The following is a 17,057-nucleotide window of genomic DNA, read 5'->3' as shown; positions in this document are numbered from 1 at the left end:
GCTTAGCAATAATGGTATGGGTTTAGGTTCTGCTGTGTGTACTGGTGGTTGACTGCCCCCCAGCCCAGAGTGTGCATGGAAAATTGTCTGGCAGCCTCCCTGACAGCAAGCAGTGATAGTGCCCATGAAGGGGACCTTGTTGGGCCCGCCCCTTTCACGGTTATCGCTTCTCGGCCTTTTGGCTAAGATCAAGTGTAGTATCTGTTCTTATCAGTTTAATATCTGATACGTCCCCTATCTGGGGACCATATATTAAATGGATTTTTGAGAACGGGGGCCGATTTCGAAGCTTGCTTCCGTCGCCCTATGCATTGACCCGATATGGCAGTATCTTCGGGTACAGTGCACCACCCCCTTACAGGGTTAAAAAGAAAGATTCCTACTTTCATTGCTACCTGCTTGCTGGCTAGCCAGCTAGCCAGCCCTGTGGGCCTTGCTGCTGCTGCAGCCAAAAAACAAAAGGTGGTGCTGCTGCTGCTTCTGCTGCTTCTGCTTCTGCTTGTGTCTGGCCCCTGTTGGAGCGTCCAGGCACAGGACTTCTGCTGCTGCTGACTAAATGGCCTCCTTAATTGGATCATTTGAGTAGCCAGCACACCTGTGCAGGTAGGGCATGACATGATAGGCAGCTGCCTTGATAGCGGGTGGGTGCTGAATGTTCCTAATTGACAAAATAAGATTAATGCTTATGAAGAAATATAAAATCTCATCCCTTCCCCAATATCGCGCCACACCCCTACCCCTTAATTCCCTGGTTGAACGTGATGGACATATGTCTTTTTTCGACCGTACTAACTATGTAACTATGTAACATAACATGGGGGGGGGGGTCTCCTGGCTGTTCACACAGGTGTGTCATTGCTGTACATTGACCATGCATTGCTTCTGTGGTATTGCAAAGGCAAAGACAAATGCTTCCAGCCATCCATTGCACTAATGGATTGGTCATCAGCTGGCTGTCTATGTCCCGCATCAATATAGACCAAAGTACAGAGGGTTAGGCTATGCTATTGTGCACCTACCTGATGCATCAGAAGGTGCGAGGCCCTTGCTAAATTCTGTGCACAGACTTTGAGATCTATGCTTTAGACTGTATCTAAACCTGCTCCAACATGGACTGACATTCTGGCCTACTTTCAGCCGATGCGACTTGTCTGTCGCTGAACAGTCGCTTTTTATGTATTCAGCACCTATGTATAATGTTGTAAAAATGCTCTAGAAGCTAAAGTCGCAGAAATGTCACACATATTTGGCCTGCAACTTTCTGTGCGACAAATTCAGACAGGAAAAATCAGTATAAATCCTTAGAAAATTATCCCCCAGTGTCTCCATCTGCTGGCGGTATTGAATAAGCATTGCTGCACTGATGGGGTATGCATTAGACGAAAAAAAAGAAGAAAAAGAAGAATAATACGCCCAGAAAAGAGGCGAAAAGGAGAAAAACGTAAAAAAACGTGAAAAAAAAGTAAGAGGAAGAGAAGGGAAAAAAAGGTGGAAATGGGTTTAAAAGTGATTTCGGCGGAGAAATATATATATATATATATATATATATATATATATATATATGCGCACACACACACATAGATATAAACGTATTCTCCGTTGAGATATTGCAGCCGCTGCTGTGTCCAGGCCCAGGAGCCTTAGCACTGTGCTGTGATGTCACTCAATACCACTGACATCACTAGGTGTAAACAACATCTCTCCTTTGCTGTGTATGTGACTATGGAGCTGTTTGGTGATGTCGTCTATTACGGCCTTCATAGAAGCAACAGGAGATTGTTGCATCCATCTTGAACCCTCAGAACTACAGTGCTATGATGTCACTCACTTCCACAGGCCTTGCAGAGTGTAAACAACAACAACCCAGCTTTGTTGTGTATGTAACCAAAGGGATTTGTGATGTCACCTAGAACCTTCACAGCAGCGACAGCTTTATGAGGAGCATCAGCACTGCTCTGCCTGAGCAGAACCATCACCGCCATAGGTTGTCAAATAACCCGGATTTAACCCACACAGGTAAGTCCAATGGGGTGCAGGCATGTCCTCTATGCTTACAGCTTCCCGTGGGTGTTGGTTTGATACCGTTTGGGGACAGCCAAGGAGGCATCTGCAGGCAACAAAGGTAGGTGTGTGCTTGTGTGTGTGTTTCCTATGCAGATCCTAAGCCCAGTGTCACATGCAAGTAGGAGGAGTAAGAAGGGTTCCTGGCAAATCCGGGTTATGGATTGCATTTAAAAAGGCCCCGTGGGAGTGCAATGGGCCCCTGTCTTGCTGCTTAGCAATAATGGTATGGGTTTAGGTTCTGCTGTGTGTACTGGTGGTTGACTGCCCCCCAGCCCAGAGTGTGCATGGAAAATTGTCTGGCAGCCTCCCTGACAGCAAGCAGTGATAGTGCCCATGAAGGGGACCTTGTTGGGCCCGCCCCTTTCACGGCTATCGCTTCTCGGCCTTTTGGCTAAGATCAAGTGTAGTATCTGTTCTTATCAGTTTAATATCTGATACGTCCCCTATCTGGGGACCATATATTAAATGGATTTTTGAGAACGGGGGCCGATTTCGAAGCTTGCTTCCGTCGCCCTATGCATTGACCCGATATGGCAGTATCTTCGGGTACAGTGCACCACCCCCTTACAGGGTTAAAAAGAAAGATTCCTACTTTCATTGCTACCTGCTTGCTGGCTAGCCAGCTAGCCAGCCCTGTGGGCCTTGCTGCTGCTGCAGCCAAAAAACAAAAGGTGGTGCTGCTGCTGCTTCTGCTGCTTCTGCTTCTGCTTGTGTCTGGCCCCTGTTGGAGCGTCCAGGCACAGGACTTCTGCTGCTGCTGACTAAATGGCCTCCTTAATTGGATCATTTGAGTAGCCAGCACACCTGTGCAGGTAGGGCATGACATGATAGGCAGCTGCCTTGATAGCGGGTGGGTGCTGAATGTTCCTAATTGACAAAATAAGATTAATGCTTATGAAGAAATATAAAATCTCATCCCTTCCCCAATATCGCGCCACACCCCTACCCCTTAATTCCCTGGTTGAACGTGATGGACATATGTCTTTTTTCGACCGTACTAACTATGTAACTATGTAACATAACATGGGGGGGGGGGGGTCTCCTGGCTGTTCACACAGGTGTGTCATTGCTGTACATTGACCATGCATTGCTTCTGTGGTATTGCAAAGGCAAAGACAAATGCTTCCAGCCATCCATTGCACTAATGGATTGGTCATCAGCTGGCTGTCTATGTCCCGCATCAATATAGACCAAAGTACAGAGGGTTAGGCTATGCTATTGTGCACCTACCTGATGCATCAGAAGGTGCGAGGCCCTTGCTAAATTCTGTGCACAGACTTTGAGATCTATGCTTTAGACTGTATCTAAACCTGCTCCAACATGGACTGACATTCTGGCCTACTTTCAGCCGATGCGACTTGTCTGTCGCTGAACAGTCGCTTTTTATGTATTCAGCACCTATGTATAATGTTGTAAAAATGCTCTAGAAGCTAAAGTCGCAGAAATGTCACACATATTTGGCCTGCAACTTTCTGTGCGACAAATTCAGACAGGAAAAATCAGTATAAATCCTTAGAAAATTATCCCCCAGTGTCTCCATCTGCTGGCGGTATTGAATAAGCATTGCTGCACTGATGGGGTATGCATTAGACGAAAAAAAAGAAGAAAAAGAAGAATAATACGCCCAGAAAAGAGGCGAAAAGGAGAAAAACGTAAAAAAACGTGAAAAAAAAGTAAGAGAAGGGAAAAAAAGGTGGAAATGGGTTTAAAAGTGATTTCGGCGGAGAAATATATATATATATATATATATATATATATATATATATATATGCGCACACACACACATAGATATAAACGTATTCTCCGTTGAGATATTGCAGCCGCTGCTGTGTCCAGGCCCAGGAGCCTTAGCACTGTGCTGTGATGTCACTCAATACCACTGACATCACTAGGTGTAAACAACATCTCTCCTTTGCTGTGTATGTGACTATGGAGCTGTTTGGTGATGTCGTCTATTACGGCCTTCATAGAAGCAACAGGAGATTGTTGCATCCATCTTGAACCCTCAGAACTACAGTGCTATGATGTCACTCACTTCCACAGGCCTTGCAGAGTGTAAACAACAACAACCCAGCTTTGTTGTGTATGTAACCAAAGGGATTTGTGATGTCACCTAGAACCTTCACAGCAGCGACAGCTTTATGAGGAGCATCAGCACTGCTCTGCCTGAGCAGAACCATCACCGCCATAGGTTGTCAAATAACCCGGATTTAACCCACACAGGTAAGTCCAATGGGGTGCAGGCATGTCCTCTATGCTTACAGCTTCCCGTGGGTGTTGGTTTGATACCGTTTGGGGACAGCCAAGGAGGCATCTGCAGGCAACAAAGGTAGGTGTGTGCTTGTGTGTGTGTTTCCTATGCAGATCCTAAGCCCAGTGTCACATGCAAGTAGGAGGAGTAAGAAGGGTTCCTGGCAAATCCGGGTTATGGATTGCATTTAAAAAGGCCCCGTGGGAGTGCAATGGGCCCCTGTCTTGCTGCTTAGCAATAATGGTATGGGTTTAGGTTCTGCTGTGTGTACTGGTGGTTGACTGCCCCCCAGCCCAGAGTGTGCATGGAAAATTGTCTGGCAGCCTCCCTGACAGCAAGCAGTGATAGTGCCCATGAAGGGGACCTTGTTGGGCCCGCCCCTTTCACGGTTATCGCTTCTCGGCCTTTTGGCTAAGATCAAGTGTAGTATCTGTTCTTATCAGTTTAATATCTCATACGTCCCCTATCTGGGGACCATATATTAAATGGATTTTTGAGAACGGGGGCCGATTTCGAAGCTTGCTTCCGTCGCCCTATGCATTGACCCGATATGGCAGTATCTTCGGGTACAGTGCACCACCCCCTTACAGGGTTAAAAAGAAAGATTCCTACTTTCATTGCTACCTGCTTGCTGGCTAGCCAGCTAGCCAGCCCTGTGGGCCTTGCTGCTGCTGCAGCCAAAAAACAAAAGGTGGTGCTGCTGCTGCTTCTGCTGCTTCTGCTTCTGCTTGTGTCTGGCCCCTGTTGGAGCGTCCAGGCACAGGACTTCTGCTGCTGCTGACTAAATGGCCTCCTTAATTGGATCATTTGAGTAGCCAGCACACCTGTGCAGGTAGGGCATGACATGATAGGCAGCTGCCTTGATAGCGGGTGGGTGCTGAATGTTCCTAATTGACAAAATAAGATTAATGCTTATGAAGAAATATAAAATCTCATCCCTTCCCCAATATCGCGCCACACCCCTACCCCTTAATTCCCTGGTTGAACGTGATGGACATATGTCTTTTTTCGACCGTACTAACTATGTAACTATGTAACATAACATGGGGGGGGGGGTCTCCTGGCTGTTCACACAGGTGTGTCATTGCTGTACATTGACCATGCATTGCTTCTGTGGTATTGCAAAGGCAAAGACAAATGCTTCCAGCCATCCATTGCACTAATGGATTGGTCATCAGCTGGCTGTCTATGTCCCGCATCAATATAGACCAAAGTACAGAGGGTTAGGCTATGCTATTGTGCACCTACCTGATGCATCAGAAGGTGCGAGGCCCTTGCTAAATTCTGTGCACAGACTTTGAGATCTATGCTTTAGACTGTATCTAAACCTGCTCCAACATGGACTGACATTCTGGCCTACTTTCAGCCGATGCGACTTGTCTGTCGCTGAACAGTCGCTTTTTATGTATTCAGCACCTATGTATAATGTTGTAAAAATGCTCTAGAAGCTAAAGTCGCAGAAATGTCACACATATTTGGCCTGCAACTTTCTGTGCGACAAATTCAGACAGGAAAAATCAGTATAAATCCTTAGAAAATTATCCCCCAGTGTCTCCATCTGCTGGCGGTATTGAATAAGCATTGCTGCACTGATGGGGTATGCATTAGACGAAAAAAAAGAAGAAAAAGAAGAATAATACGCCCAGAAAAGAGGCGAAAAGGAGAAAAACGTAAAAAAACGTGAAAAAAAAGTAAGAGGAAGAGAAGGGAAAAAAAGGTGGAAATGGGTTTAAAAGTGATTTCGGCGGAGAAATATATATATATATATATATATATATATATATATATATATATATATATGCGCACACACACACATAGATATAAACGTATTCTCCGTTGAGATATTGCAGCCGCTGCTGTGTCCAGGCCCAGGAGCCTTAGCACTGTGCTGTGATGTCACTCAATACCACTGACATCACTAGGTGTAAACAACATCTCTCCTTTGCTGTGTATGTGACTATGGAGCTGTTTGGTGATGTCGTCTATTACGGCCTTCATAGAAGCAACAGGAGATTGTTGCATCCATCTTGAACCCTCAGAACTACAGTGCTATGATGTCACTCACTTCCACAGGCCTTGCAGAGTGTAAACAACAACAACCCAGCTTTGTTGTGTATGTAACCAAAGGGATTTGTGATGTCACCTAGAACCTTCACAGCAGCGACAGCTTTATGAGGAGCATCAGCACTGCTCTGCCTGAGCAGAACCATCACCGCCATAGGTTGTCAAATAACCCGGATTTAACCCACACAGGTAAGTCCAATGGGGTGCAGGCATGTCCTCTATGCTTACAGCTTCCCGTGGGTGTTGGTTTGATACCGTTTGGGGACAGCCAAGGAGGCATCTGCAGGCAACAAAGGTAGGTGTGTGCTTGTGTGTGTGTTTCCTATGCAGATCCTAAGCCCAGTGTCACATGCAAGTAGGAGGAGTAAGAAGGGTTCCTGGCAAATCCGGGTTATGGATTGCATTTAAAAAGGCCCCGTGGGAGTGCAATGGGCCCCTGTCTTGCTGCTTAGCAATAATGGTATGGGTTTAGGTTCTGCTGTGTGTACTGGTGGTTGACTGCCCCCCAGCCCAGAGTGTGCATGGAAAATTGTCTGGCAGCCTCCCTGACAGCAAGCAGTGATAGTGCCCATGAAGGGGACCTTGTTGGGCCCGCCCCTTTCACGGTTATCGCTTCTCGGCCTTTTGGCTAAGATCAAGTGTAGTATCTGTTCTTATCAGTTTAATATCTGATACGTCCCCTATCTGGGGACCATATATTAAATGGATTTTTGAGAACGGGGGCCGATTTCGAAGCTTGCTTCCGTCGCCCTATGCATTGACCCGATATGGCAGTATCTTCGGGTACAGTGCACCACCCCCTTACAGGGTTAAAAAGAAAGATTCCTACTTTCATTGCTACCTGCTTGCTGGCTAGCCAGCTAGCCAGCCCTGTGGGCCTTGCTGCTGCTGCAGCCAAAAAACAAAAGGTGGTGCTGCTGCTGCTTCTGCTGCTTCTGCTTCTGCTTGTGTCTGGCCCCTGTTGGAGCGTCCAGGCACAGGACTTCTGCTGCTGCTGACTAAATGGCCTCCTTAATTGGATCATTTGAGTAGCCAGCACACCTGTGCAGGTAGGGCATGACATGATAGGCAGCTGCCTTGATAGCGGGTGGGTGCTGAATGTTCCTAATTGACAAAATAAGATTAATGCTTATGAAGAAATATAAAATCTCATCCCTTCCCCAATATCGCGCCACACCCCTACCCCTTAATTCCCTGGTTGAACGTGATGGACATATGTCTTTTTTCGACCGTACTAACTATGTAACTATGTAACATAACATGGGGGGGGGGGTCTCCTGGCTGTTCACACAGGTGTGTCATTGCTGTACATTGACCATGCATTGCTTCTGTGGTATTGCAAAGGCAAAGACAAATGCTTCCAGCCATCCATTGCACTAATGGATTGGTCATCAGCTGGCTGTCTATGTCCCGCATCAATATAGACCAAAGTACAGAGGGTTAGGCTATGCTATTGTGCACCTACCTGATGCATCAGAAGGTGCGAGGCCCTTGCTAAATTCTGTGCACAGACTTTGAGATCTATGCTTTAGACTGTATCTAAACCTGCTCCAACATGGACTGACATTCTGGCCTACTTTCAGCCGATGCGACTTGTCTGTCGCTGAACAGTCGCTTTTTATGTATTCAGCACCTATGTATAATGTTGTAAAAATGCTCTAGAAGCTAAAGTCGCAGAAATGTCACACATATTTGGCCTGCAACTTTCTGTGCGACAAATTCAGACAGGAAAAATCAGTATAAATCCTTAGAAAATTATCCCCCAGTGTCTCCATCTGCTGGCGGTATTGAATAAGCATTGCTGCACTGATGGGGTATGCATTAGACGAAAAAAAAGAAGAAAAAGAAGAATAATACGCCCAGAAAAGAGGCGAAAAGGAGAAAAACGTAAAAAAACGTGAAAAAAAAGTAAGAGGAAGAGAAGGGAAAAAAAGGTGGAAATGGGTTTAAAAGTGATTTCGGCGGAGAAATATATATATATATATATATATATATATATATATATATATATATATATATGCGCACACACACACATAGATATAAACGTATTCTCCGTTGAGATATTGCAGCCGCTGCTGTGTCCAGGCCCAGGAGCCTTAGCACTGTGCTGTGATGTCACTCAATACCACTGACATCACTAGGTGTAAACAACATCTCTCCTTTGCTGTGTATGTGACTATGGAGCTGTTTGGTGATGTCGTCTATTACGGCCTTCATAGAAGCAACAGGAGATTGTTGCATCCATCTTGAACCCTCAGAACTACAGTGCTATGATGTCACTCACTTCCACAGGCCTTGCAGAGTGTAAACAACAACAACCCAGCTTTGTTGTGTATGTAACCAAAGGGATTTGTGATGTCACCTAGAACCTTCACAGCAGCGACAGCTTTATGAGGAGCATCAGCACTGCTCTGCCTGAGCAGAACCATCACCGCCATAGGTTGTCAAATAACCCGGATTTAACCCACACAGGTAAGTCCAATGGGGTGCAGGCATGTCCTCTATGCTTACAGCTTCCCGTGGGTGTTGGTTTGATACCGTTTGGGGACAGCCAAGGAGGCATCTGCAGGCAACAAAGGTAGGTGTGTGCTTGTGTGTGTGTTTCCTATGCAGATCCTAAGCCCAGTGTCACATGCAAGTAGGAGGAGTAAGAAGGGTTCCTGGCAAATCCGGGTTATGGATTGCATTTAAAAAGGCCCCGTGGGAGTGCAATGGGCCCCTGTCTTGCTGCTTAGCAATAATGGTATGGGTTTAGGTTCTGCTGTGTGTACTGGTGGTTGACTGCCCCCCAGCCCAGAGTGTGCATGGAAAATTGTCTGGCAGCCTCCCTGACAGCAAGCAGTGATAGTGCCCATGAAGGGGACCTTGTTGGGCCCGCCCCTTTCACGGTTATCGCTTCTCGGCCTTTTGGCTAAGATCAAGTGTAGTATCTGTTCTTATCAGTTTAATATCTGATACGTCCCCTATCTGGGGACCATATATTAAATGGATTTTTGAGAACGGGGGCCGATTTCGAAGCTTGCTTCCGTCGCCCTATGCATTGACCCGATATGGCAGTATCTTCGGGTACAGTGCACCACCCCCTTACAGGGTTAAAAAGAAAGATTCCTACTTTCATTGCTACCTGCTTGCTGGCTAGCCAGCTAGCCAGCCCTGTGGGCCTTGCTGCTGCTGCAGCCAAAAAACAAAAGGTGGTGCTGCTGCTGCTTCTGCTGCTTCTGCTTCTGCTTGTGTCTGGCCCCTGTTGGAGCGTCCAGGCACAGGACTTCTGCTGCTGCTGACTAAATGGCCTCCTTAATTGGATCATTTGAGTAGCCAGCACACCTGTGCAGGTAGGGCATGACATGATAGGCAGCTGCCTTGATAGCGGGTGGGTGCTGAATGTTCCTAATTGACAAAATAAGATTAATGCTTATGAAGAAATATAAAATCTCATCCCTTCCCCAATATCGCGCCACACCCCTACCCCTTAATTCCCTGGTTGAACGTGATGGACATATGTCTTTTTTCGACCGTACTAACTATGTAACTATGTAACATAACATGGGGGGGGGGGGTCTCCTGGCTGTTCACACAGGTGTGTCATTGCTGTACATTGACCATGCATTGCTTCTGTGGTATTGCAAAGGCAAAGACAAATGCTTCCAGCCATCCATTGCACTAATGGATTGGTCATCAGCTGGCTGTCTATGTCCCGCATCAATATAGACCAAAGTACAGAGGGTTAGGCTATGCTATTGTGCACCTACCTGATGCATCAGAAGGTGCGAGGCCCTTGCTAAATTCTGTGCACAGACTTTGAGATCTATGCTTTAGACTGTATCTAAACCTGCTCCAACATGGACTGACATTCTGGCCTACTTTCAGCCGATGCGACTTGTCTGTCGCTGAACAGTCGCTTTTTATGTATTCAGCACCTATGTATAATGTTGTAAAAATGCTCTAGAAGCTAAAGTCGCAGAAATGTCACACATATTTGGCCTGCAACTTTCTGTGCGACAAATTCAGACAGGAAAAATCAGTATAAATCCTTAGAAAATTATCCCCCAGTGTCTCCATCTGCTGGCGGTATTGAATAAGCATTGCTGCACTGATGGGGTATGCATTAGACGAAAAAAAAGAAGAAAAAGAAGAATAATACGCCCAGAAAAGAGGCGAAAAGGAGAAAAACGTAAAAAAACGTGAAAAAAAAGTAAGAGGAAGAGAAGGGAAAAAAAGGTGGAAATGGGTTTAAAAGTGATTTCGGCGGAGAAATATATATATATATATATATATATATATATATATATATATATGCGCACACACACACATAGATATAAACGTATTCTCCGTTGAGATATTGCAGCCGCTGCTGTGTCCAGGCCCAGGAGCCTTAGCACTGTGCTGTGATGTCACTCAATACCACTGACATCACTAGGTGTAAACAACATCTCTCCTTTGCTGTGTATGTGACTATGGAGCTGTTTGGTGATGTCGTCTATTACGGCCTTCATAGAAGCAACAGGAGATTGTTGCATCCATCTTGAACCCTCAGAACTACAGTGCTATGATGTCACTCACTTCCACAGGCCTTGCAGAGTGTAAACAACAACAACCCAGCTTTGTTGTGTATGTAACCAAAGGGATTTGTGATGTCACCTAGAACCTTCACAGCAGCGACAGCTTTATGAGGAGCATCAGCACTGCTCTGCCTGAGCAGAACCATCACCGCCATAGGTTGTCAAATAACCCGGATTTAACCCACACAGGTAAGTCCAATGGGGTGCAGGCATGTCCTCTATGCTTACAGCTTCCCGTGGGTGTTGGTTTGATACCGTTTGGGGACAGCCAAGGAGGCATCTGCAGGCAACAAAGGTAGGTGTGTGCTTGTGTGTGTGTTTCCTATGCAGATCCTAAGCCCAGTGTCACATGCAAGTAGGAGGAGTAAGAAGGGTTCCTGGCAAATCCGGGTTATGGATTGCATTTAAAAAGGCCCCGTGGGAGTGCAATGGGCCCCTGTCTTGCTGCTTAGCAATAATGGTATGGGTTTAGGTTCTGCTGTGTGTACTGGTGGTTGACTGCCCCCCAGCCCAGAGTGTGCATGGAAAATTGTCTGGCAGCCTCCCTGACAGCAAGCAGTGATAGTGCCCATGAAGGGGACCTTGTTGGGCCCGCCCCTTTCACGGTTATCGCTTCTCGGCCTTTTGGCTAAGATCAAGTGTAGTATCTGTTCTTATCAGTTTAATATCTGATACGTCCCCTATCTGGGGACCATATATTAAATGGATTTTTGAGAACGGGGGCCGATTTCGAAGCTTGCTTCCGTCGCCCTATGCATTGACCCGATATGGCAGTATCTTCGGGTACAGTGCACCACCCCCTTACAGGGTTAAAAAGAAAGATTCCTACTTTCATTGCTACCTGCTTGCTGGCTAGCCAGCTAGCCAGCCCTGTGGGCCTTGCTGCTGCTGCAGCCAAAAAACAAAAGGTGGTGCTGCTGCTGCTTCTGCTGCTTCTGCTTCTGCTTGTGTCTGGCCCCTGTTGGAGCGTCCAGGCACAGGACTTCTGCTGCTGCTGACTAAATGGCCTCCTTAATTGGATCATTTGAGTAGCCAGCACACCTGTGCAGGTAGGGCATGACATGATAGGCAGCTGCCTTGATAGCGGGTGGGTACTGAATGTTCCTAATTGACAAAATAAGATTAATGCTTATGAAGAAATATAAAATCTCATCCCTTCCCCAATATCGCGCCACACCCCTACCCCTTAATTCCCTGGTTGAACGTGATGGACATATGTCTTTTTTCGACCGTACTAACTATGTAACTATGTAACATAACATGGGGGGGGGGGGTCTCCTGGCTGTTCACACAGGTGTGTCATTGCTGTACATTGACCATGCATTGCTTCTGTGGTATTGCAAAGGCAAAGACAAATGCTTCCAGCCATCCATTGCACTAATGGATTGGTCATCAGCTGGCTGTCTATGTCCCGCATCAATATAGACCAAAGTACAGAGGGTTAGGCTATGCTATTGTGCACCTACCTGATGCATCAGAAGGTGCGAGGCCCTTGCTAAATTCTGTGCACAGACTTTGAGATCTATGCTTTAGACTGTATCTAAACCTGCTCCAACATGGACTGACATTCTGGCCTACTTTCAGCCGATGCGACTTGTCTGTCGCTGAACAGTCGCTTTTTATGTATTCAGCACCTATGTATAATGTTGTAAAAATGCTCTAGAAGCTAAAGTCGCAGAAATGTCACACATATTTGGCCTGCAACTTTCTGTGCGACAAATTCAGACAGGAAAAATCAGTATAAATCCTTAGAAAATTATCCCCCAGTGTCTCCATCTGCTGGCGGTATTGAATAAGCATTGCTGCACTGATGGGGTATGCATTAGACGAAAAAAAAGAAGAAAAAGAAGAATAATACGCCCAGAAAAGAGGCGAAAAGGAGAAAAACGTAAAAAAACGTGAAAAAAAAGTAAGAGGAAGAGAAGGGAAAAAAAGGTGGAAATGGGTTTAAAAGTGATTTCGGCGGAGAAATATATATATATATATATATATATATATATATATATATATATGCGCACACACACACATAGATATAAACGTATTCTCCGTTGAGATATTGCAGCCGCTGCTGTGTCCAGGCCCAGGAGCCTTAGCACTGTGCTGTGATGTCACTCAATACCACTGACATCACTAGGTGTAAACAACATCTCTCCTTTGCTGTGTATGTGACTATGGAGCTGTTTGGTGATGTCGTCTATTACGGCCTTCATAGAAGCAACAGGAGATTGTTGCATCCATCTTGAACCCTCAGAACTACAGTGCTATGATGTCACTCACTTCCACAGGCCTTGCAGAGTGTAAACAACAACAACCCAGCTTTGTTGTGTATGTAACCAAAGGGATTTGTGATGTCACCTAGAACCTTCACAGCAGCGACAGCTTTATGAGGAGCATCAGCACTGCTCTGCCTGAGCAGAACCATCACCGCCATAGGTTGTCAAATAACCCGGATTTAACCCACACAGGTAAGTCCAATGGGGTGCAGGCATGTCCTCTATGCTTACAGCTTCCCGTGGGTGTTGGTTTGATACCGTTTGGGGACAGCCAAGGAGGCATCTGCAGGCAACAAAGGTAGGTGTGTGCTTGTGTGTGTGTTTCCTATGCAGATCCTAAGCCCAGTGTCACATGCAAGTAGGAGGAGTAAGAAGGGTTCCTGGCAAATCCGGGTTATGGATTGCATTTAAAAAGGCCCCGTGGGAGTGCAATGGGCCCCTGTCTTGCTGCTTAGCAATAATGGTATGGGTTTAGGTTCTGCTGTGTGTACTGGTGGTTGACTGCCCCCCAGCCCAGAGTGTGCATGGAAAATTGTCTGGCAGCCTCCCTGACAGCAAGCAGTGATAGTGCCCATGAAGGGGACCTTGTTGGGCCCGCCCCTTTCACGGTTATCGCTTCTCGGCCTTTTGGCTAAGATCAAGTGTAGTATCTGTTCTTATCAGTTTAATATCTGATACGTCCCCTATCTGGGGACCATATATTAAATGGATTTTTGAGAACGGGGGCCGATTTCGAAGCTTGCTTCCGTCGCCCTATGCATTGACCCGATATGGCAGTATCTTCGGGTACAGTGCACCACCCCCTTACAGGGTTAAAAAGAAAGATTCCTACTTTCATTGCTACCTGCTTGCTGGCTAGCCAGCTAGCCAGCCCTGTGGGCCTTGCTGCTGCTGCAGCCAAAAAACAAAAGGTGGTGCTGCTGCTGCTTCTGCTTCTGCTTGTGTCTGGCCCCTGTTGGAGCGTCCAGGCACAGGACTTCTGCTGCTGCTGACTAAATGGCCTCCTTAATTGGATCATTTGAGTAGCCAGCACACCTGTGCAGGTAGGGCATGACATGATAGGCAGCTGCCTTGATAGCGGGTGGGTGCTGAATGTTCCTAATTGACAAAATAAGATTAATGCTTATGAAGAAATATAAAATCTCATCCCTTCCCCAATATCGCGCCACACCCCTACCCCTTAATTCCCTGGTTGAACGTGATGGACATATGTCTTTTTTCGACCGTACTAACTATGTAACTATGTAACATAACATGGGGGGGGGGGTCTCCTGGCTGTTCACACAGGTGTGTCATTGCTGTACATTGACCATGCATTGCTTCTGTGGTATTGCAAAGGCAAAGACAAATGCTTCCAGCCATCCATTGCACTAATGGATTGGTCATCAGCTGGCTGTCTATGTCCCGCATCAATATAGACCAAAGTACAGAGGGTTAGGCTATGCTATTGTGCACCTACCTGATGCATCAGAAGGTGCGAGGCCCTTGCTAAATTCTGTGCACAGACTTTGAGATCTATGCTTTAGACTGTATCTAAACCTGCTCCAACATGGACTGACATTCTGGCCTACTTTCAGCCGATGCGACTTGTCTGTCGCTGAACAGTCGCTTTTTATGTATTCAGCACCTATGTATAATGTTGTAAAAATGCTCTAGAAGCTAAAGTCGCAGAAATGTCACACATATTTGGCCTGCAACTTTCTGTGCGACAAATTCAGACAGGAAAAATCAGTATAAATCCTTAGAAAATTATCCCCCAGTGTCTCCATCTGCTGGCGGTATTGAATAAGCATTGCTGCACTGATGGGGTATGCATTAGACGAAAAAAAAGAAGAAAAAGAAGAATAATACGCCCAGAAAAGAGGCGAAAAGGAGAAAAACGTAAAAAAACGTGAAAAAAAAGTAAGAGGAAGAGAAGGGAAAAAAAGGTGGAAATGGGTTTAAAAGTGATTTCGGCGGAGAAATATATATATATATATATATAAATATATATATATATATATATATATATGCGCACACACACACATAGATATAAACGTATTCTCCGTTGAGATATTGCAGCCGCTGCTGTGTCCAGGCCCAGGAGCCTTAGCACTGTGCTGTGATGTCACTCAATACCACTGACATCACTAGGTGTAAACAACATCTCTCCTTTGCTGTGTATGTGACTATGGAGCTGTTTGGTGATGTCGTCTATTACGGCCTTCATAGAAGCAACAGGAGATTGTTGCATCCATCTTGAACCCTCAGAACTACAGTGCTATGATGTCACTCACTTCCACAGGCCTTGCAGAGTGTAAACAACAACAACCCAGCTTTGTTGTGTATGTAACCAAAGGGATTTGTGATGTCACCTAGAACCTTCACAGCAGCGACAGCTTTATGAGGAGCATCAGCACTGCTCTGCCTGAGCAGAACCATCACCGCCATAGGTTGTCAAATAACCCGGATTTAACCCACACAGGTAAGTCCAATGGGGTGCAGGCATGTCCTCTATGCTTACAGCTTCCCGTGGGTGTTGGTTTGATACCGTTTGGGGACAGCCAAGGAGGCATCTGCAGGCAACAAAGGTAGGTGTGTGCTTGTGTGTGTGTTTCCTATGCAGATCCTAAGCCCAGTGTCACATGCAAGTAGGAGGAGTAAGAAGGGTTCCTGGCAAATCCGGGTTATGGATTGCATTTAAAAAGGCCCCGTGGGAGTGCAATGGGCCCCTGTCTTGCTGCTTAGCAATAATGGTATGGGTTTAGGTTCTGCTGTGTGTACTGGTGGTTGACTGCCCCCCAGCCCAGAGTGTGCATGGAAAATTGTCTGGCAGCCTCCCTGACAGCAAGCAGTGATAGTGCCCATGAAGGGGACCTTGTTGGGCCCGCCCCTTTCACGGTTATCGCTTCTCGGCCTTTTGGCTAAGATCAAGTGTAGTATCTGTTCTTATCAGTTTAATATCTGATACGTCCCCTATCTGGGGACCATATATTAAATGGATTTTTGAGAACGGGGGCCGATTTCGAAGCTTGCTTCCGTCGCCCTATGCATTGACCCGATATGGCAGTATCTTCGGGTACAGTGCACCACCCCCTTACAGGGTTAAAAAGAAAGATTCCTACTTTCATTGCTACCTGCTTGCTGGCTAGCCAGCTAGCCAGCCCTGTGGGCCTTGCTGCTGCTGCAGCCAAAAAACAAAAGGTGGTGCTGCTGCTGCTTCTGCTGCTTCTGCTTCTGCTTGTGTCTGGCCCCTGTTGGAGCGTCCAGGCACAGGACTTCTGCTGCTGCTGACTAAATGGCCTCCTTAATTGGATCATTTGAGTAGCCAGCACACCTGTGCAGGTAGGGCATGACATGATAGGCAGCTGCCTTGATAGCGGGTGGGTGCTGAATGTTCCTAATTGACAAAATAAGATTAATGCTTATGAAGAAATATAAAATCTCATCCCTTCCCCAATATCGCGCCACACCCCTACCCCTTAATTCCCTGGTTGAACGTGATGGACATATGTCTTTTTTCGACCGTACTAACTATGTAACTATGTAACATAACATGGGGGGGGGGGTCTCCTGGCTGTTCACACAGGTGTGTCATTGCTGTACATTGACCATGCATTGCTTCTGTGGTATTGCAAAGGCAAAGACAAATGCTTCCAGCCATCCATTGCACTAATGGATTGGTCATCAGCTGGCTGTCTATGTCCCGCATCAATATAGACCAAAGTACAGAGGGTTAGGCTATGCTATTGTGCACCTACCTGATGCATCAGAAGGTGCGAGGCCCTTGCTAAATTCTGTGCACAGACTTTGAGATCTATGCTTTAGACTGTATCTAAACCTGCTCCAACATGGACTGACATTCTG

At 46.3% G+C, this 17,057-nt stretch overlaps 8 non-coding genes across 8 annotated transcripts; all 8 read left to right on the top strand.

Moving 5' to 3' along the window:
- Positions 1–162: 162 nt before the first annotated feature.
- On the top strand, positions 163–353 carry LOC130333519 (U2 spliceosomal RNA). The gene has a single exon (XR_008875692.1). It is a non-coding gene; the product is annotated as a U2 spliceosomal RNA (small nuclear RNA).
- A 2,082-nt stretch (positions 354–2,435) lies between these two features.
- Positions 2,436–2,626, top strand: LOC130333518 (U2 spliceosomal RNA). The gene has a single exon (XR_008875691.1). It is a non-coding gene; the product is annotated as a U2 spliceosomal RNA (small nuclear RNA).
- Positions 2,627–4,706: 2,080 nt separating this feature from the next.
- LOC130333547 (U2 spliceosomal RNA) lies at positions 4,707–4,897 on the top strand. The gene has a single exon (XR_008875717.1). It is a non-coding gene; the product is annotated as a U2 spliceosomal RNA (small nuclear RNA).
- Positions 4,898–6,987: 2,090 nt separating this feature from the next.
- Positions 6,988–7,178, top strand: LOC130333517 (U2 spliceosomal RNA). Its single transcript, XR_008875690.1, has one exon. It is a non-coding gene; the product is annotated as a U2 spliceosomal RNA (small nuclear RNA).
- A 2,092-nt stretch (positions 7,179–9,270) lies between these two features.
- Positions 9,271–9,461, top strand: LOC130333516 (U2 spliceosomal RNA). Its single transcript, XR_008875689.1, has one exon. It is a non-coding gene; the product is annotated as a U2 spliceosomal RNA (small nuclear RNA).
- Positions 9,462–11,546: 2,085 nt separating this feature from the next.
- Positions 11,547–11,737, top strand: LOC130333515 (U2 spliceosomal RNA). Its single transcript, XR_008875688.1, has one exon. It is a non-coding gene; the product is annotated as a U2 spliceosomal RNA (small nuclear RNA).
- A 2,085-nt stretch (positions 11,738–13,822) lies between these two features.
- On the top strand, positions 13,823–14,013 carry LOC130333514 (U2 spliceosomal RNA). The gene has a single exon (XR_008875687.1). It is a non-coding gene; the product is annotated as a U2 spliceosomal RNA (small nuclear RNA).
- A 2,081-nt stretch (positions 14,014–16,094) lies between these two features.
- Positions 16,095–16,285, top strand: LOC130333513 (U2 spliceosomal RNA). The gene has a single exon (XR_008875686.1). It is a non-coding gene; the product is annotated as a U2 spliceosomal RNA (small nuclear RNA).
- The last annotated feature ends 772 nt before the right edge of the window (positions 16,286–17,057 follow it).

The sequence above is a fragment of the Hyla sarda genome, unplaced genomic scaffold (assembly GCF_029499605.1).
Source record: "Hyla sarda isolate aHylSar1 unplaced genomic scaffold, aHylSar1.hap1 scaffold_412, whole genome shotgun sequence".
NCBI lineage: Eukaryota > Metazoa > Chordata > Amphibia > Anura > Hylidae > Hyla > Hyla sarda.
Note: the sequence above shows the minus strand (reverse complement) of the source record. Positions and strands in the feature narration are given on the sequence as shown.